Here is a 21,514-nt window from a genome sequence, read left to right on the forward strand (position 1 = left end):
ATATCCCCTTCTATGTTTGGAGCTACTGAGACTCTGGCGCCGCGCTACCCCAAGCCATTAGGCCTACAGAACCAGTGGCCCTCCTCTGCCTGCTCAGAACTCCGCAGTTCCAGACAAGCTGGGCCTCAGGGACACTGTGCGCCCACCTGCCCCTTGGAAGCTCCACAGTTCTTCAATCGCAGCCGGGTTAGGGTACTCACCACAGGCCGAAGTGCTTCAGGAACCTGTGGACCCTCCCTGGTTGCAGAGATATCCACAGTCCTCCATACACATGGAGAGGCCGATGCAGGCACCCCAAATCTGGCCAGCTCCTCCTCTGCAGACCAATGGCCAGGCGTGGCAGCTAAACAGGCTGGGCTAGGCTGGTAGTGTGGGCCAGCCCACCTATCGGGAGCTCAGCAGGTCTCCAAGTGAAGCCGGAATGGGGAGGCTGATGTGGAAGCCTCAAACCCACCTCTCCCCTTCACTGCACCTGGAAGCCTGAGGGAACTCCAGCAGTCTGGGTGCAGATATCCAGAGTCCTCCAGACACGCAGAGAGGCCAGTGAGGGCACCCCTGATCTGCCCAGCTCCTCCTCTGCAGACCTATGGCCAGGCGCGGCAGCTAAACCGGCTGGGCTAGGCTGGTAGTGTGGGCCAGCCCACCTATCGGGAGCTCAGCAGGTCTCCAAATGAAGCCGGGAATGGGGAGGCTGATGTGGAAGCCTCAAACCCACCTCTCTCCTTCACTGCACCTGGAAGCCTGAGGGAACTCCAGCAGTCTGGGCGCAGATATCCAGAGTCCTCCAGACACGCAGAGAGGCCAGTGAGGGCACCCCAGATCTGCCCAGCTCCTCCTCTGCAGACCTATGGCCTGGCTCGGCAGCTAAACAGGCTGGGCTAGGCTGGTAGTGTGGGCCAGCCCACCTATGGGGAGCTCAGCAGGTCTCCAAATGAAGCCGGGAATGGGGAGGCTGATGTGGAAGCCTCAAACCCACCTCTCTCCTTCACTGCACCTGGAAGCCTGAGGAAACTCCAGCAGTCTGGGCGCAGATATCCAGAGTCCTCCAGACACGCAGGGAGGCCAGTGAGGGCACCCCAGATCTGCCCAGCTCCTCCTCTGCAGACCTATGGCCGGGCGCGGCAGCTAAATAGGCTGGGCTAGGCTGGTAGTGTGGGCCAGCCCACCTATCGGGAGCTCAGCAGGTCTCCAAATGAAGCCGGGAATGGGGAGGTTGATGTGGAAGCCTCAAACCCACCTCTCTCCTTCACTGCACCTGGAAGCCTGAGGGAACTCCAGCAGTCTGGGCGCAGATATCCAGAGTCCTCCAGACACGCAGGGAGGCCAGTGAGGGCACCCCAGATCTGCCCAGCTCCTCCTCTGCAGACCTATGGCCAGGCGCGGCAGCTAAACAGGCTGGGCTAGGCTGGTAGTGTGGGCCAGCCCACCTATGGGGAGCTCAGCAGGTCTCCAAATGAAGCCGGAATGGGGAGGCTGATGTGGAAGCCTCAAACCCACCTCTCTCCTTCACTGCACCTGGAAGCCTGAGGGAACTCCAGCAGTCTGGGCGCAGATATCCAGAGTCCTACAGACACGCAGAGAGGCCAGTGAGGGCACCCCAGATCTGCCCAGCTCCTCCTCTGCCTGTCTTTCTCTTGTAGATGTCATTTTGGGCTCCTGTCAGTTTTTCTTTGCTGCTTTCTGATATGCTGCTGTAGATAGCGTCTAATTCAGTCTATCAGCCAGCACTAAAAGAAAATATAAAACTTAAAGTGTTTTGGTAGCATATTAAAATAAACAGGACAAGTGTCTTTAATGTCTTTACAATGCATTTAACCCACTATGTAAAAAAATTTGTCATTTCAGCATGCAGTCAATATACAAGTATTGGTGATATATTTTACATTTTTATACCTAGCCTTTTTGCAATCTAGTTTACTTTTATAGTGACTGAATTATAAATTATTAGATACTTTATTTAGATTTCATGACAGCTGGTTAGAAAATACATTTATATATCCAAATTATTCCAAGTATATTTAAAAGTTTTCTAATAAGTGAATTAAACATTAGTTTTTTGAGTAAAATAAATTAAAATTAAATTAAAAAAACCTCAGTTCTTCAGTTTCAGTAGTCACACTGCACGGGCTAGTAGTTCTGTGGGTTGCTGACTCTGGTTAACACTGCTGTCTATGCTTATTGAGTACTTATGATATAGAAGAGCACCTTAGGCTAGAGATAGGTCAAAGGTCTTGTATTGATTCCTTCTTCAGGAACTGGGAGAATTGGGAAGAGAACAAAATATAGCAATGGTATGAGAGTAACTCTTTTTCTTTTCCTATAAAGTGACTATGGCTAGAGGAATTTTTTGTTTCTATTGAGTTAGTGTCTACCACGAAGATGACTGAGGTTGTTGTTAGTTTGACTTCTCTGTGGGTAAAGCATTATTTTATATTTGTATCTGTCACACATATGGGGTTGTACATGATCATTGATTGCAGATGCTTTTCATGATCAAGTAAAGCACTTTCCATTTAAATCATAGCTTTGATCGGATAGCCTCATCTTTCCTGATGTGCAACCAGATTTTCTAATGTCAAAATGTATACATTTGCGTTTTTTGAACTCCTTATCCATATTGTTAGCTTCAGATTTCTGTCTCATTTCATCTCTTCGAATAAGCTAGCCTTTTCTCATTATTTTCTGCTATTGAGCCCAATGTTGCACAGAAAAGTTGATTTGTTAATTAGTTTAATCGCCTCTTCTCATAATGGCAGGATAAGATTGGCGGAGGGAGCTTGTTATCAATCTGTGCTACTGGTAAGCAGTAATTACAGATAATAACGCTTTTGTCTTGCAGCATTCTGAAGATTGTCTTGAACTCCTGTCTGAATTCGCAAATGGACTGTCATGTTGAATTCTCCTCTGGGTTCTTCCCCAACTCAGCCTCTACTCTCCTCCCAATGAAACAAAATTACAGCTTGTTAGGTGGGAGCTCATTTGAAGTCTCAATTTTCTTGAGTATTCAGCTTTCATGGGGAAGTGCCAGGTGCTCAGCCGTGGCTCTGGTACTTGCCTTTGGCTTAAGGTTCCTACTCAACTGGCATTCTCCAAGATTTTGATTTTCTTTTTTGCTTGAAGAGGCATCGGTTGTCTTGACAGCGAGCTAAATCTCCATCCTTTACTATGATGCACATTGTGGTACAATCTAATAATCAAACTCATTTGTCAAGAAGCAGAGTGTTCACACTTTACTCTGAAGAGACTGGAATAAACAGCAGATTTTATGTGGATCTAAGCCAAAAGGGCAGCTACCACCGCGTTAGAAATGTGCCTGGAATGCAGAGTCCAGTGGGAGTTTTAACTAAAACTGTAGCTTACATCAGTGATTATCAACTTAGAATGACTTTGACTCTCTGGGGATTTTTGGCAGTGTCTGGTGATATTTTTGATTTCATAACTTGGTGGAGGAAGCTGCTACTGCTATCTAGTAGATAGGGGTCAGGGATGCTAGCAAGCAGGATGCAACAGACAAGACAGTCCTTCATGAAAAAGTTATCTGCCCCAAAGTGTCAACTGTACTGAGATTGCAAAACTGCTTCAAATGTCTTACGTTTTGAATTTTGAGTGTCCTCAGAGGCTTATGTATTGCTCCCCTGCTGATAGCACTGTTGAAAGGTGGTGAAAACTTTAGGAGCTAGGCCTGATTGGAGGAAGTGAGTCATTGGGGACACGTTTTGAAGGATATATTTTGTCCCTGACACCTTTGTCATGAGCTCTGTCTCCTGTCCATTATGAAGTGAGCAACTTTGATTACCATGTGTTCTCTACCATGACATTTGGCCTCATCTCATGCCTGAGGCAATGGGGCCAAGTTACTATGGACTGAAACCTTTGAACTGTGTGCCAAAATAAGTCTTTCTTCTTTTCAGTTTTTTAATCTCAGGTATTTTGCTATAGTGATGAAAAGCTGACTGTGATATAAGGGGAACAACACAGTGGCATATTTGATCCCTGCCCAAAGGTCAATAATGTATACGGTTTTGGGGGAAAAATTGAGTTAGTAGGAAACTTGGAATTCTTTGAAGAGAAGATGGATTTTTTCATGCTCTGTGAAGGAAACTCCTTATAGGCAAGAGATAAGGAAAAAAAACCCTTTACATAAAATTGCAGTAGAAATTTATTTTATACCATTATATGGAGCATAATGGAAGCAATATGTGAAATACTGACATGCTATAGAACACTGAAAAACTTTCTGAGAACCATGTTCTTTTACCAGCACAGAGAAATTATGTAGTTTATGAATTAGGCAGATGTTGGCTAAAGCCTGCACAGTTTGCTTTTTGAAAGCTCCATTTTGGGAAAACACTAATGTAGTCTTGATACCAAACCTGATGTCATTGAGAACAACTTGAATAGGTTTGATATAAATTTTTTCAGCTAAATAAAAACCTTGTTTGAATAGACCCAATTTCTAGAGGCCTTTTGGACTAAAACGTATCTAGAGTTTTGGGCTAGAATTACCTTGGAACTCATAGTCACCAATTTTTTTTGTAATATATTCTAGATAAACACATTTCTTTTGGGCACTTAGAACTTGATTTGTAGGTACAAAATAATACATTGTAACAACTTTATTTACTTCTATAGGTCAATAAGAGCACAGTTTTAACTTCGTAAGTAAGATGTTCATAACAGATGATGACTTGTCATTCCTTCACTGGAAGCTTTCTGGCAGAGACAATATGTGTATATTGTTATTGCACTGAGTTGAAAATAACGTTAGATAATTCTGAAGTTTTCTTTATAACCCTGAGGTTCTCTGATTCAATGGTTCTGTGAGTTTATCCCTAAGAACTTAGAAATTTGAAGCCTCACAACCTTATACTTCAGTGTACAGTTCTGCCTGCTTTAGTTTTATATATTGCCATTTCCATAATTCTAAAAAACATGGCTCATATCTCCTCTGTCCCACCCACATCCCATTTCCCTTTCAGTTTCCTAGTCTTGGAACGCTCTCTGCTTTTGTCCAAGGCTCATCCTTAACTCTGCCTTTCCCGAAACCTTTTCCTTCTGAGATGCACAGAAATGTTTGTTTCCTTTTCTTATTTTTTCCATATTTGTCACCTAGGATGCTTTATCTGTAGATGCACTGGCAGCAATGAAATAAATTTCTATGGTAACTTCTATGTTATTTCCTTTTTTGGATGAATTCCTTAGTTCCTCACAATGAATGATGGTAGGATTATTTGAAATTCCATCAAATGTTGCCTTTCAAATATTCTTGCTTCTTCAGAAGACTGAATTTTCTGGAGTCACAGGCTTGCCCTTGTTTTCCTATTGTATCTTTTATAGTGCTGAGGTTTCTATAAACAGATCATAAATGATTACTAAGTTAAATGAAGGACAGTGGAGCCAAGCGACCTGATAAACACGATATACCAGTGAATCCACAGAGTACACGTTTTTATTCAAATAGTATTTATGAGATTGCTTTTGCGGTGGTCTACTACCTTGTATAAATGCTTTTAGAGAAGGTTATGTTTTGGTTCTCTTTTTCATTGTCTTTTAAGAGCAGAATCGGAACAACAGAGATGGTAGAGTACGAACGGCTTACAAAGACAAGAAGAAAAAGCTGCCAATCTTTCCACAAGGTTATGAGAGCAGAGCACCCTCCTACCCTCCAATTCTTTCTAAGAGATAGCATTCTTTTAGAGTTATAAAGATTGATGCTTCTTATTTTTGTTCCAAATCTTAACTACTCTGCCTGCTGTTCTACAGTTAAGGAGTAAATTTCAGTTTTGTCCCTGCCATTTTTTTGTCCCTGACATTTTGTACAGCTTAGAATTAGGCTGTTTTTATGGATTTTAGATTCAGTGGATATTTTACTGATTTTCAGTTTTACTTCTGGATTGCTTCAGCTGTTCTCACCTGAAACTTGGTGTCCTGGGCATGACTTTTGAATGCCAGTGTTGCCTCTTAGGCAAAGTTATTTCCTTTCCAAATTTGATCATATTGTCTGATGGGTATCATGGTTTCCGTTGTAGAATTGAAACTCATCTTTAAACCTTAACATTATATACTCAGTTATTTGCTTTGTCTTATTGATGTAACTTTTTTTTGAGACAGCCTATATATTCCATGCTAGCTTCAAACTCACAGTGATCCCCCTGCCTCAGCCTCCTGAGTGCTAGGATTACAAGTATGCCACCATGTCCAGCTTTGATATGACTCTTTGTTGGGTCCGTAGAATCCCTTTGAATCCTGCCTAATTACTGGCGTCCTGTATGCAAGAAATGTGAGCTATTCCCTTTTCACAGGTGTCACCTGAGGTTTAGATCTTATTCTACCTCTCAGATTTTAGCCTGGCGTTTTGATGAATCTGTTCAGGAGCTAAATCAATTTTAAAGATTGTCTAGTTATGGTGTATAAGTTTTGACTTAGATCTGTATTCCTTTTCTGACTTTACTAACTTAAAGCATTTGTACATGGTACCTGACTTGAATTGCATTTTATAAGATTAATGTGGGCATTCTGAATGATTTATGTCATTTATTTACTAGAAGAAGAAGTTGTTTCAGCTTGATTGTCTAAGATTTCATGGGATATTAAAAGATGTTGCAGTGCTCTACATTATGTTTTTATTCTTCCCCAATTCGTATATTCAGTATTTTTTCCCTAGATAATGATTACTATGGACCTCCAATGTGATGACATTAGAATGTGGGGCCTTTGGGAAATAATTCAGCACATGAAGGAAGGGTCCTCATGAAGGAAGGGACCTTTTAAAAAAGGTCCTCGGACATCTCTTTTGTCTCTTTCTGCCATTGTCAAAATACAGTGCAAAATCTGAAGTCTGCAACCCAGAAGAGATCTCTCACCATAACCTGACCTTGCTGGCACTCCAATTTTGAACTTTTAGCCTCTAGAAATGTGAGAAACATTTTTCTGTTATTTGTAAACCATTCACTGTAGAGTATCGTTGTTAGAGATGTTACTTGAAAAAATGTTTCTGTGGTTAAATGTGTTTGGAAAACACCGAGTTAAACATTATTAAACACTTTTTTTTTGTATCAGAGATTGAATTTACAACCTCATGCTTGTCAGGCAGGTGATTATGCCACTGAGCATATCCCCAGCCATTAAAAACTATTCTTAAATGAATTACGACTTTCTAAGATACAGAGTAGAGTAGCAACTTCTTCAGTTTTTATTTTTTGACTTAGAGGCCATTTCTTTCAGGTTCATTTTCTAGTGGTTCAAAGACTACTAGTGATTCTTGTAACACCCCTTACAATTGGACTTCTACTTTAAAGAATACTAATACTAAATTTAAAAAAAAAGCTTATTTAAAGAGAAAAAGAAAAACAAAACAGAGAAAGGGTACAAGTAATACAGAATTTCAAAAAAAAATAAACAGTAAGAAATCACTAGTTAATAGATTATATATTGTCATCTTACAAATAGTTGTTCAAGTTACAAAACTAAAGCATACAAAGTGGACATTCAAACAGTGAGACTGCAAACAGTTCTGTTCAGTGATCCAACAAAAACACAGTGATATAGTTATCTGTCTTATACACTTAAATATACATGCAGTTATATCCTTTAGAGCACTTTCTTTTCCTCTCTTTTTTACAATAACAATTACACATTTTGGGTTTTATTACTCCCACAATTCTTATTACTTTTTTTTCAAGAGCATAAAACCAAATGTGACAAAACAAAACGGAGTCAGTCAAAGCAAAAGGATGGACATAGTACATGATGTAAAAACAGAATACAAGATGATCAACAATGGTTACCATAATGCCTCTTGTTATTTTAAAAAGTTGCCTATATCATCAGTTAGAATAAAATTGAACAAAACAGTACAGAACAAAACCAATAAAACTGAAACATTGGAGACATTAGAGGACTTCAAAAGAAGATAATAGTCAAATCAGAATGGGCATCATACTGAATCTTATTGTCTTCAAAGTAGTTGCCTATATCCTCAAACTTGATACTATCAAGCAAAACAGAATAGAGTAGAATCAGTCAAAACAAGATGATGAGAGCAATACAGGGCTTCAACTTAATAAGATATCAAAATGGTTAGTATAATATATCCTGCTATTTTTAAAATTTATTTTTTCCCTTAATTAGAAAAATAAAAAAATACAAAAAGGAGATTGAGATAAAAGAGGACATAATAACACAACAGCACAGGTCAGAACAGAACGATTTAAGCAACATAGTGTTTTACCACAAGATAACCTGACATAACAGTAGTTACCATAGTGTCTCTTTCCTTGTAATATTTGAGTATAGCGTCATATACTATAGTATCAAACATATCAAGATTAATACTAAATTTTGTGAAACAGCTCTCTGTAAGTTTTTTCTTTTTTTTTGGTAGAGAGGGAAGCTAGTCCTGTATAAATACAGTTGCAGTTAAGAACAAATCATAGTTAAATTTGTTGTATGAAAATGACCTTTAATAATATATATTTATACTCTTAACATTCTACTTAAGCCAATTTTAAAACAAAAATGCAAGAAAAACCCTAATTCTGTCAGCTTAACCCTTAGAAGACCAAAATCTTAGTTTTTATTTTTGATTCTTTTTTTCCTCTGAGAAGAAAAATTCCAAACACTGTCTGTCTTAGAAGCTCCTGGTACTAATTAGGAGTTTACCTATGCAAGTAATTTTGGTGTCCTAAATATTAATTGCTTATCTCTCAGTTTGCTGTATCAACACTTTATTTTCATAGATCTCTACTTTTTGCCAGTATCTCATGCTTGCTTTGGAACTCTGATAGATTTGCTATTGTTCTATAAGTTTTTCTGTGTTTCTGTTGGGCAAAGAGGCCATATTTATTTTCTTTGGAAACTATTTACTATAAAGATGAAAATCAAAACATATAATTAATATTTACTGATAACTCAGAGTAGTAATTTTGCCTGAGTAATTACCATGGGCAAATGGGTGTTTAAAAAAAGAATGTAGGCAAATTAAATTTAATTAAGGTAAATATTTATTATCTATTTTTTCCAAACTGTGCTTGCTCGATGAGACACAGAAACTAATAGAGATAAATAAAAGTTCAATCCTCAGAACCGCTTTTCATATTTAGTATAAAGTCAGAAGTGTGAGGAAATTAGAAGAGTTCAGTATTCAGCTTCCTGAGCTCTGTGCTCCTCACGTTAGCAGTAGCTTTTGAGGAGGCTTCTAGACGCTCAGCAAGTTGACATCTGACTGATCCTCTAGGTCTCTGCGCAAGGAATGTCTTCTATAACTTTCTCCTATGCCCTCTGATTTCCAGAAAGACCCAAGTGATGCCATACTTTCCCTGTAACACTGATATTGATAATAATAATAGCATGTCATAAGGTAGTTATGCATTCATATTTATAAACATTTCCATAAATATTAATGATTATTATTAAAAATAGGGCAATAATTTTCAGGGGAAATTGAATGTTACTAAAATCCTACTCTGAGAAACCCCTGTCTCAGATTTAGGCATGTGAGTAGCATTCTGGAATTTGGTTTTCAAAAATCAGACATATGTGCATTGCTAGCATAGAGAATCACATATTATATATCTGCTCTACTGAAATAATAATATATATAAATTTATTTCTGTTTTTATTTTCAACAACAATAATAGCAATATTTCCTCTCATATTTTTCTCATCTTTTCCTTAAAAGTATCAATATGTAACTGTTTCAATTCTCTTAGGTTTTGTAGTCCATATCTCTGGGAGAATGTCAGGAGAGGAGAAACAGAAAAGAAAAAGGGCCGCAGCAGGTTTCTCAGGTAATGACTGCTTTTGTGACGCTGTGTGACTAAGTGGTAACTCTATTACTGTTTCTCCTGAACGCCCCTGCGGATCCAAGGGAAGTCATTGTTGTTTCGGGGAGCTATTAGACTGACCACTTGTTAGTCTTTTCTTCTGTGCAAAACACGAGCAGTATGAATGCTACTCGGAGGTAGATGCTTCCCCTCAGAATGGGAATAAGGGAAGTCAATTATAATGAAAACAGACGTGAATACTTTTCAGTCTTTCTAGTAAAAAATGTAGGTAATGTATAAAGAAGTTAAGTGGATTATAAATTTTGACTTATTACTGACAGATAACACATTCTTTGTTAAATTCTAGTAATTCTTAGAATTTACATATAATGATAAACCCCTGGCATATGAACTTTAAAATATTAAAGCTTAATACTAATGACTAGGATGTTTGTCAGATAAACTATGTTCCAATTTTCTCCAGGTTTGTATTTTGAGTGAAAAGAGTACCAATTTTTAGTCTGTTTTAATATATCTTACAAATGCAGAAAGCAAGGATTGTGTCTTACAGATTTCTGAGTACTTGGTTTTTAGCATTCTGTGAGTACAATATAGTATTTTGTTGATTACTGGAAATGCTAACATTTTTCACATTTTCAATGTGTTTTGGTGTTTTAGTGACTTTTAAAAAAACCTTTTCTTTCTGGCAGAGTGAAAGATGTTACCTGTTCATTGTGTTTAAGTTGTATTGAAAATTGTCACGGCCTTTCTTGAAAATAGTCAACTATTTTCAATATGTTAGGTGAAACCAATCCAACCATTTCTCTACAATATTATGTATTTCTCTCCAAATACCACTGTTGAAAATCTTATTTGTCTTACAAAAATCCATGTTATTTTTGTGTGGATGCCAAATATATTACTATATCCTGTAGCATTTAGTTATAGGAACTTAAACATTTTTCTTATAAAAACTTCATTTAATTGAATGACATAAAGGAAGGCTGAAAAAATATATACAGACTTAAAATGAAAATTTGAGTATTACTCCTGGAAACTTGAGACATTCACGGTATGTGTGAGGTGTGATCAAAACATAGTGAGGGGTATGTGGTGGAGCATGCCTGTAATCCCAGCGCTCAGGAGGCTGAGGCAGGAGGATCATCATGAGTTTGAGGGAAGCCTGGGATGCATAGTGAGTTCATGGGCAGCCTGAACTACATAATGAGATCTTGTTTCAAAACAAAAAACAAAACAAAACAAAACCAAAAACCTACAGTAAAAATTTAAATTAAAAAATTACAATGTATAAAAGATACATTAACAAACAAACAAACAAACAAAAAGACACATTGCCATTCATCCCTCACAGAATGCTCCCCTGGGCTCAAACACACATCCCATTGTTTTTGCATTTCTCTGAAGCAGTTCAGGAAGTCCTCTTTCTGAGTCTTCATGAAGTATGAATACTGCTACTTAGTGCCATCTAATGGAAAGACAGGCTCATAAACAATGGTGTATCCTCATCCACCTTTGTCATCACATCTGGCATTGTGAGACTTCTGACTCTTCCACAAAGACAAAATGACCACGAGAGGGAAATGTGAGTTGATTCAAGACACTGAGTCAGCCACAGAGGTGCGATTGAAGGACTTCCACGACTCTCCAGGAACTAGGGGATCAGTGTGTTTGAAGTGAGTGGGAGAATTTGAGGGGGCGCAGTGGCACTGTGTCTTTTAGTATAATCAGTTGGAAACGTTAAACACCACACTTTTTGACTGGATTATGAATACACATATAGACACAGGCTGGCAAAAAAAGGAAAGGAAAAAATAAGTAGAAGACTTTCTTCTTTGAACTTAAACTTATGATGAGAACAGGCTGAAATGTGTTTGATATCTACTAGTCTACATTAATACCTACTAGAAAGCAGGATGATTTTCTTGATGTTTTGTTCAGGGCAGAGCTTGTTAGAAGATAGGAATAGAGTGATTTTTAATTTCTTCCATATCACAAAATTTGACTCACAATCATATGCCTAGAAAATTAGAATTTTATAAAAACTTTGAATTCCTTTAGAAACTTCTCCTTTAAAAAGGGTGATATAATCTTATTATTTTTTCTTAGGCAACTGCAAGCAACTTGTTTTATGGAAAGTATTCTAATTGAGAGCAGGTTCTTCCTTAATTAGTTAATGAAAAATTTTAAAACAAACATTATATCACTTGTGCCATTTACAACAATGACATAGTTTGTTTAAAAAACTGAAAAAAACACACAGATATAAAGCAACTGAAAACTGCTGTGGAAAACTTCAGAAATTCAGAAAGTGGAAAAAATAGTTTATCAAAGTCCAATGCATTCATCTCTAAGTTTCAATAATGATAAACTTCTAGACAGTCTTACTGCATCTATGTAAAGCATTTTGAAAACAAATCTCTTTCGTGCTGCTGACTCTTCATTTCTTCAGTGATCCAATTTAATATGATTTTAAGATGTTCTTATTGAGACAGTGGTAGAGATATTTAGAACAAAGTCTCTCCCTTTTGTTTTCGCTTGTGTAGAGTGACTAGATTGTTCTGTTGAGACAGTGGAGCCAGTTGTGTGTGACTGAGACTGTTCCTGTGGCTCCTGTGGGTAGCTTTTATCTTTGTAACGTATACCATGGCTGAGCCTAACTGCTTTTCCAAGGAGCAAGCTTGAGTTTTTAGGTCACAGCTTTAAAAAGCTTGGCTCTTCTTTGCTGGCTGCCTGTCCTTATGCTGAGTGTGAGGACTGGTACCCACACAGCAAGTCTGACCCCCAGAAACACATATCCTGACCCTCATGAGGACACATGGGAGAATTTTGCATCAATCCTTTTCCCTGCTTTTTGTTGAAATTAATGAACAGTAGAAGGGTTTGCTTTTAAGGAGACACTTCTGTCCTAAACACCATCTCTTTATGTTTTTAGTGTCTCTGTTGCGTGTGTACAATGGAGAGAATGGCTCAGGAGACCCTTTGGCTGCTATTCCATATGTCTGTGGTAAACCAGAAAAAACATCTGTGTTAGGTCTTGCCTTATGGCAAATTCTGATCCACAGTTGCTATTTTCCCACACTTACTTAAGCTTCTTTGCACATCTACTGGCACAAAGACCTAAGGATCTCCTCCTGAATATGAGATACGTGTGTACATCCAGGCCCTCTGGCCTTGCCTGTGGCAGATGCAAACAAATAAACAAAGACTGCTTGGAACTGATCTCTAATTGTGCAAACTGGTTCATGGTTGGGAAAGGAGGAAAGCATGTGAGAACAGTGAGTGTGCAGCAGCTCATCTAGAGACTGGCAATATTTTTAAAATTCTTTTTTTGGGGACTACATGTCTCCTTATGTAATCTTTTGAAATGAATTCATAATAAAGAAAAGCCTTGTTGGGTAAAATGACTGATTTTATATGAAGACCTGTTTAAAAGTTTGATATGATTTCAAACAGATGAATAGTTCTAACAAATTTGAAAGAGGTACTTAAAAGATAAATATTGGCTAGTGTCTTATGATGGTACTTCCAGAATGTGGACAAATATAAGTTAATATCTTTTGAACAGTGTTTTAAGTTACACTGAATCTAGTTTGTTTTTCTCCTGATGTAATTTTTTTTCACCATTACACTTTATGTGTTATCAATTAAGATTGGGCCTGGAATACCAGTTCATGAACATCAAAGATTTAGGACAAATGGAACATGCATATGGTTCTGGGTTATCTATGACTTCTGTTTCTTTCAATTACTCATCTTTCAGCCAAACAGGGAGGATGGAGATGCTTTCTATTTCCAAGCTTCATGAAGAAGATTGAAATCAATATTTGGGTCTGAAATTGAGAAATTGTGTTTGAAAATTTATGTATTTTTGGAAACAAACTGTATCACACAAGAATACAGTATTTGCCTTCCCCATGGGTAAATTGTTAAATTTATCCATTTCCTCAAGTTTATTTTTAAATCACTCTTTATCAAGGAGAAAGAGAAAACTTGAAATTTAGTTATAAGATAGAATTAATGGAATTTTACTAACATTTTGAATCGGAGAAGTAAACATTTATGACCAATAATGTCTACAGTGTGAAAAGAAATAGAATAAATAAATTCTGTTCCTTTACATTCTTGCTTACATTACTTTAGCTCATATAGTGTCTCAAAGTCAGATCTATTTCCATCAGAAAATGGGATTCCCAGTCCCAGAAGGAGAGATTTACCGCTTGAGAGAAGAATGGAGAGAAGCACATTTCCCATTCGGGGCTCTGCGTGGGGTCAGCTACGGACAGTCATGTTTGGGGTGGGCTGCATCTACAGTTCCTTCGCGTGGGTGCGTGCAGGAGTACCTGTGGACCTGCAGTGTGAAACAATTTCAGGGCCACCAGGTGCCAGTGGTTGGTTTTCTTACAACAGACCCTCGTTATGACAGGTTTGGAAATTCGTTTTATAGTTGTTTGTCTTACAACTTTGCCTCTAGATCTTCTCTGCTGAAATTCAGCCTATTTTGTGATTTTCTTTTTTTCTGACCTGTAATTTTCTCTTGTTTCTCTTTTCCTCCAGATTAATTTACATTCCTGTAATTTTCAGAAGGTTTTCCTACAGATACTTTTGACTTCTAATTCAGTTTGATTTCACTTGAAACATAATCAGATGAACTCTTTAAAATTCTGGCAGTGTTGCTTTCTTTTGATATTTCAATTCAATCAAGCAGTGGGTGACCAGATAATGGCATTTGTTAAGGTTTCCTTGGGAATTATTGACATGTCAGTATGTTTGACTTGCATTAATGAATTTCCCACTGCTCTTGCCCAAAGATGCAGGATACTTCATTGCAGCTGGTTCACCCTGGCACCTGCCACTTCTGTTTGGGGTTTCTGGGAAGCTGAGAGTACACTGTGGTGCAGTGTGAGGGGACAGAACTGGGAAGACGGCCTGTGATTTTAGGAACTGGTATTTACCTCTCCTATTATAATCTGCTAGCTCCTGACCTATTGGTTCAAGGATATCTAGTCACTTAGAGGACATGAATTGAGAGTTGAAGGACTAATTAAAAAATCACCAAAATGAAGAATGTCACAGTATTAAAAGTACATTTTCTAGGGAGACAAAGGGTTATAGACATGGGCATGAAAGTACAAGCTGCAGGTACTTTGGTATTTTTCAAGTGTGGACTCTGTGGGCAAAGATGCAGGAAAACGTTCTTGTATTCTGTTTGCAGATAGATTCAGTTTAGACTGGGTAGCTTTCTAATGGATGGTATCCTTTATCTTTTCCAGAACTCCAGAATAGCAAGGAAGAAATAGATTTGGTCACCTAAAAATATCACATGATATATCCTGAGGGGATATAGGAGTAGTTCTCCATTTGGGACTTTCCCTAGTGTGCTTAAATAAGGTGGATTCTTGGTGATGATCTGTCATACTAAATACAAAGTCAAGGAACAGCTGGAAAAACTGCCTCATCCCGAAGTGCAGGACATGAATATCCTGATGACAGCACCAAGACTGAAGGAGCTTTACATAGATTAATCATTTATTCAATGGATTTCTTTTTGCATAGGCAGATGCCAAACAAAAGAAGTTGTTTTCCTCTTTTCTCCTTGGAGCTTCTTATACAGTAGAGAAGAAAGAACCTGAAGTAATTATAATGAAGTTACATATTTGAGGGGTTTCTGACTAGTATGAGAACGAAAGTACGTTTAATAATGTTATTTTTACATATGAATTGGGCTGAGCACTTATACAAAAGAAGGTATGACTCTTACAAACAGCATGACTCTTACCACTGGAATTAAAGCTAATAATTTCACAATCATAGGAAAATTGGGAGTACAAAGAAAGACCACTGCTGAGCAAAATCTATAAAATGATCATTTTAAGGTTAAATAGCTTAATCTTAGAAACAATCATTTTATGATTTAAAGCCATTTGCTAATACAAAAACACAAATAAATATTGTAAAGATTCAGCTCTTTCCATCCAAAGCCTGAGAATGTTTTAACTGAGGGCTCCATCTGTCAATAGGAAACTGGCAGTGTGGCATCTTGGAGGTTAGGTAATTTCCCCCAAAACTCACCAACTGTAGCTTGTGACAAATGACTGACCCCTAAGGCCACCAACCCTGGACGCCTGGTGCTTTGCTTGGCCCCTGCCTAGTAGCTCCTATTCTCTCATTTCCAGACCTCCTACTCCTCTAGCCTGAGGCAGGTATTTTCATTATGATCCATAATAAAAGTTGAATGGACTTTGTAATTGGAAGAGTGTGTACACTGGAAACTTCTGATGGGGTCGGCTCATCAGGAACAGAGGAAAGGTATGAGAGACAGAGAGAGAGAGAGAGAGAGAGAGAGAGAGAGAGAGAGAGAGAGAGAGAGATATGCTGGACACATGTGCTCATGTTTGCAGCCATTTCCTGAGAAAAAACAAGCAATCATCTGTTTTCAGAGCCCAGGATTTTTAGTTTGTTATATTATAAATATGAATTTATGACTTTACTGAAAGTGGTGCAAGGGAACAAAATTCCTGGTTGAGAAGATCAGCTTCTGATATACCTCCTGTAAAGGTAAACTGTCCTTGCCTCAGGATTCTTCCTTGTGGTGTGTTGTGGGCACAAAAGCCTGACTGGAATGGGGCAGCCTGTGCCAGGAGGGAGGATGTGGTGTGAGCAGGGAAAGGATGGAGTTACAGTTCTTTGTCCTTTTCTCCCAGGCTAATTATTGCTCACATTTTCTGTAGATCAGTTTTTTAACCTTATTCATTAATGGATGATGAGACATTTTCCAGTGAGACTGTTTTAATATTGTGAACAATGAATAAGGTTTAATGAATTGCATAGTTAGGGAAAAAGAGAAGGAGATAGCAAACAAATGTGTGTGTATTGCATGAGGTTAAAAAAAGCCCTTATGGGGTCAGTGTAGTTATCTTCTCTAATAGATACAAGCTACAGCAGAAATCATCACAAATGGGAGAAAAAAATTTAAAAATGATCTCTTCCATAGATGTGGGCTATAATTTGCATTTCAAATGTACATACATGTATTACTAGGAATTATTAATGTTGTATTTTATTCATCTAGTGTGCTCAGTATATGTTTGTTAGATTATTTAGTGCCAGCAGAAAATTAATTTCCTATCTGCAATTTAGTTTGACTAGCAAGACACAAGTGCAAAAGACAGAAACACTAGTATGGGAGATGGCATGAATAAAAGCATGTGGTGAGAAGCAGGGGTGGCTTGGGAGGTTGGGCATGCCAGGAAATTGCCACTGTGTTAGCTTCTTGATGGTGTGGCAAAGTAACCTGAGATAATCAAATTAATGGAGGAAAAGCTTATTTTGGTCATAGTTACAATCTCTAGTTACTCCTGCCTTGGGCATGTGGTGCCACAGTATATCATGGGTAGAAGTTTGTGGTAGAAGAGGTTGTTCACCTCATGGTGTCTAGGAAGCAAAAGAGAAAGAGAAATGGCTAGGGTCACGCCCAGTGACCAAACTTATTCCTGCTGCGCACCATGTCCTAAAGTTTCTACGCTTTCTAATAATACATCGACTGGCAACCAAACCTTCAACACATAAGCCACTGGGATAATTCAGATCCATACTATAGTAGTCACATTGGGAGTAGAAATTTCAGACAAGTGTGAATGCTCAGGAGTTGGTGGAATGCTTCCATGTTGGAAGATCCTTCAGGAAAAGAAACCACCATAGACTTTGGTAAAAGAGTGATATACTAGAGAGCACAATGTGTGGCCGTTGAAGGCTGAGTAATGCTAACAAGATGGAGGTGCCAGGCTAGTAGAATGCTGTCATTTTATCACTGACTCAGGCTGGATGGTAGGGGCTGACTTGGTGCTTTGTATCAGATGAAGGACTAGAAAAATTTGGTGAAGAATTAGATGGAAAGGATGAGGAAAATGTGAGTAAGAGTATTTTCAAATTATAAATCATGGAGTCACAATCATGGTGGGCAAAAATTTCAACAGAATAATGAAGCCTTGCAGTTAAGATCTGTCAAGAAATATTAAGAGACATCCTCTAAAATTAAATGAGCTGTTCAGATTATTACAAGAGAGTGAGCAAACCATGACCTCTGATGTGTGTTTAAGATGATGTCTTTCTTTATGTTAGATATGCAGTGGGTCCAAGAAATGCTCTCTTGTCACTGAAAAGAGCAAACAGAATAATTATGACAAATATGGATTAATAATTTAAAAATTGTTCTGTGTGGTAATGAATATATGAATTAATTTGATTGCAGTAATTGTTTCACAAGGTGTATGTATTGAATCACCATGTTGTACAATTGACTATGAACAAATTTTCTCAATTATGTACTAATAAAGCTGAAAGACATATCTAAAGAGTATAGAATACAGAACAAAGGTCTGAGAATTTTTTATAGCAGTGCTAGGAAATGAGAGGTGAAAAAGTCGAATACATAAGCAAATAGTATATTTCATACCTACTTGAGTGGTTTTCATTTAGAAATCACTGGTTGTGCTGCTCTATCTGTGTGACTACGAGAACATTTGCTATTAGAAAACAGTGCAGAATAAGGAAAGTGTATACATGTTCACGAGAACTCTGTTTAGGAGCAGTTTTTAACAATGTTGTTAAGTCTTAGTATTCTCTTATTACAAGGAATTTGAACTTTTTCTTGTGGTTTGTATAATTTGTTTCATTATTTGTTTGTTCTGGGGTAGATAGAAAGTGATTCCATCATGCATAAATACCATTCATTTTGTACCACTCTACAAGGCAAATCCTGCTTTAACTGTCAGTGGTCCGGGGTTGCAGGCAGTGTATGGTATGATTAAACAAATAGTTACAACACACACTGTGTGCATTTTAGTCCAGGTGCTACATAATGGACAGAAGAGCAGGTGGTAATTTTCTTATATAAAATTTAATAGTCAATTTTTTAATCTATTCTCATCAAAATGTCTATAATCAGAGGACTCTTTGGATTTCCATTGCAATGTAAATTCATATATTGTAAAATTTGTTTTGAAAATTTATATACTGGCTCACCATATGAACATGTTCTCATTGCCTACTTGGGCCTTTGAGCAATTTGCAGTCTTTTGTTAGCAAATAAAGGCCCTCAGAGCCTCCTATTTTGAGCCCCAAGTTTACCAGCTGCTATCCACTACTGGGCCTCATTAGGGGCCTGCCGCTCTGCTGAGAACCACACCACATGCTGCACCCTCTCTTGTCTACATATTAGCCTGTTGCTGCTCCTTAAATTACCTAGTACAAAAGCTTGCTCCATTTCTCTAAGAGAGCTACCACTCCTGTCCGATTTGAAGAGGCTCTATATCATGATCTCTCAAACTAATTAAGGTTTGTGGGCAGGCCACAGGTTGCTACAGAGGAACCTTTCTGAAGGCGAATATCCACTAGTGCTTTTCCCCCCAGAAGATTACTGCTGCTGAACTTACGTTCAAAATTCTGCTTTTAAAATAATAAAAATATTTTCTTGTGTTGGCTCAGGGGATGTAATTAAAAGCACATTTCAAAAATTATTTACCGAGGAAAGTAGAATGCAGTGTTAGGCAAGAACATTTGAAATAAAAGCTATTTTCAGGAGATGAAGGTAGTACACATCATGAAAAAGTACTTTCATGAAGATTTATTGAAAATTCATAGGTTAGACCCATTTTTTATGTTGTTGGGTGATATTTATATTTTTAAATGAAAAACATTAAATCTTTCAATTTAAGATTTTTTAAGAAATGGATTACAAATTACTGGTTTTAAGAAGTAGAGTAAATAGTATCAGTTTCATTCTGCAAAATAACCAAAATAATTTTCAAGAACTTTCAGAATTTCTGGGAAGAAGATTTTGATATTTTAGTTGTAAATTTAGAGAAAAAGTGTTCTTGTAGAAGTGTTCTACACTTTAAACAAATAAATTGCTGAAGATCTGTGTTAGCACAAAAGATAAATTATGCAGTGTTGCTTCATTAAATGTTAACAGTATAAAATAGATAACGATAGTCCTGAGTTTTGTTGGATCATTGAACAGAACTGTTTGCAGTCTCACTGTTTGAATGTCCACTTTATATGCTTTAATTTTGTAACTTGAACAAATATTTCTAAGATGACAATATGTAATCTATTAACTAGTGGTTTTCTACTGTTTATTTTTTTCTGAAATTCTGTATAACTTGTACCCTTTTTCTGCTTTTTTTTCTTTTTCTCCTTATATAAAATAAAAAAAAATGTTAACAAAATGATGGTTTCTGTTGGCAAATTCCTTTTGTGTTAACATATACGGTAGTTTAACAGAAATTCTACTCACATATTGATTGTATGACGTAGGAAGGTTAGTGTTGGGTAGGGCTTTCTGGCTTGTTAACCTCCTGTATTCCTACAGTATTGGTGACAGTATTTTTTATCTACTCATTTTGTTAATCGCGGAGTAGTATTTTTCTACTTCTCTCTGTTGTTTCTTTTCCCTGCTTTGTATCCTTACAGGGTTCTTCAGTCTCATATAAACTTATTGAAATGTACTTTTCATATTTCTTCAGCTGGTATTTTCATTATTATCTTAATTTTATCTATCTCTTTCTTGCTGGTATCGAATCATGCCCCCATTTCTTCTTTGGTAATACCATCCCCATCAGGCAAGCTGATCTTTCTGGATATACTCATAGCTAAGACAGTAAAAAAAGGAATGAGAATTCCCCAGAATATACACTATGAACATTACAAGTAACATTTTGAATGAACTATATGTACTTAATTTGTGGATATGTGCAGCAAGTATGTTTATGAAAACTTAATAATGGAAAGATCAGCACCAAGAATTGTCACAGATGGCAGAGATTTTTGATAACTGAGTCTGTAAGTGATTTGTGAAATAAAGAATTCTTGAATCTAATTTATTTACATTTGGAAATATAAATAAGTATCATGAGTATCATGAGCTACATACCTTTCATCATCTTTAGAACTTCAGGGAGATAGTAAATGCTTTTGGATAAGCTGCGAAGTAAAGAATATTTTGATTAATCAAATCATACTACACAAACTTTTCTATGGGTACAAATAAATACTTTAAAAAAAAACTATTGGACAGACGTGGGGATTGTGGCAGCTTCAACTGTGACTCTATGCACATAACACAGTAGCAAATGGTGACCAGGAAAAAACCTCCCCCATGCATGGTAATGGGGTATGTTGGGTCTTGTGACTTGGCTGGGTGGTGAGAAGAGAGGACATCTTCCTTTTTGGAAGATGATCATAGTAGATTAATTACACAAATATTTATTAAGGATTTTTATGCACCAAGTTTTGCTGTAGGTGCTGACAGGACAACAAATAGTAAACATGATCTCTAACCTCATGAGGTTCATGGGTTGGTAGGGGATAGAGACAAACAGAAAACTGTACTCTCTATGCTAATTGGAGCCATAATGGCCAAAAGCAAAGTTTGCTGAGAGAATGTATTGGTCCTGCAGGTAGAGAAATCATCCATGTGTAGACTAGACTAGCGAAATAGTTCTGGGGACCATGGCTTTCAGTCTCCTACTGGGCATTTTGGGCTTGGAAGCATTTTCAATTCTAGAAACAACCAACACTGTAGTTGTCTCTGATTGCCACTTGGGGACTCCTATACTCTTTTTAGTTTACCAAGCCCTGTTTGTATAGGCAAAACATATATGTTTTACTATCCATTTGAAAGTAAATTGTAGATATTGTAAGGCTTTACAGTCAGCTAAAAATCAGGCTTA

General features: G+C 37.5%; 1 long non-coding RNA gene across 2 annotated transcripts in view; it reads left to right on the plus strand.

Annotated features, from left to right (window-relative positions):
- The window catches only part of LOC111756051 (uncharacterized), a 183,720-nt gene that overhangs the window by 45,826 nt on the left and 116,380 nt on the right, over window positions 1–21,514 (plus strand). The window contains exon 3 of one of the 2 annotated variants that reach the window (XR_010042045.1): window positions 9,711–9,788. The exons of the other annotated variant lie outside the window; for it this stretch is intronic. This is a non-coding gene — a long non-coding RNA (uncharacterized LOC111756051). The remainder of the gene's footprint in view (window positions 1–9,710; window positions 9,789–21,514) is intronic. 2 annotated transcript variants of the gene reach the window in all.

This window comes from Cavia porcellus, unplaced genomic scaffold (genome assembly GCF_034190915.1).
Source record: "Cavia porcellus strain 051 isolate PalLab524CR breed Dunkin Hartley unplaced genomic scaffold, mCavPor4.1 scaffold_22, whole genome shotgun sequence".
NCBI classification, from domain to species: Eukaryota; Metazoa; Chordata; class Mammalia; order Rodentia; family Caviidae; genus Cavia; species Cavia porcellus.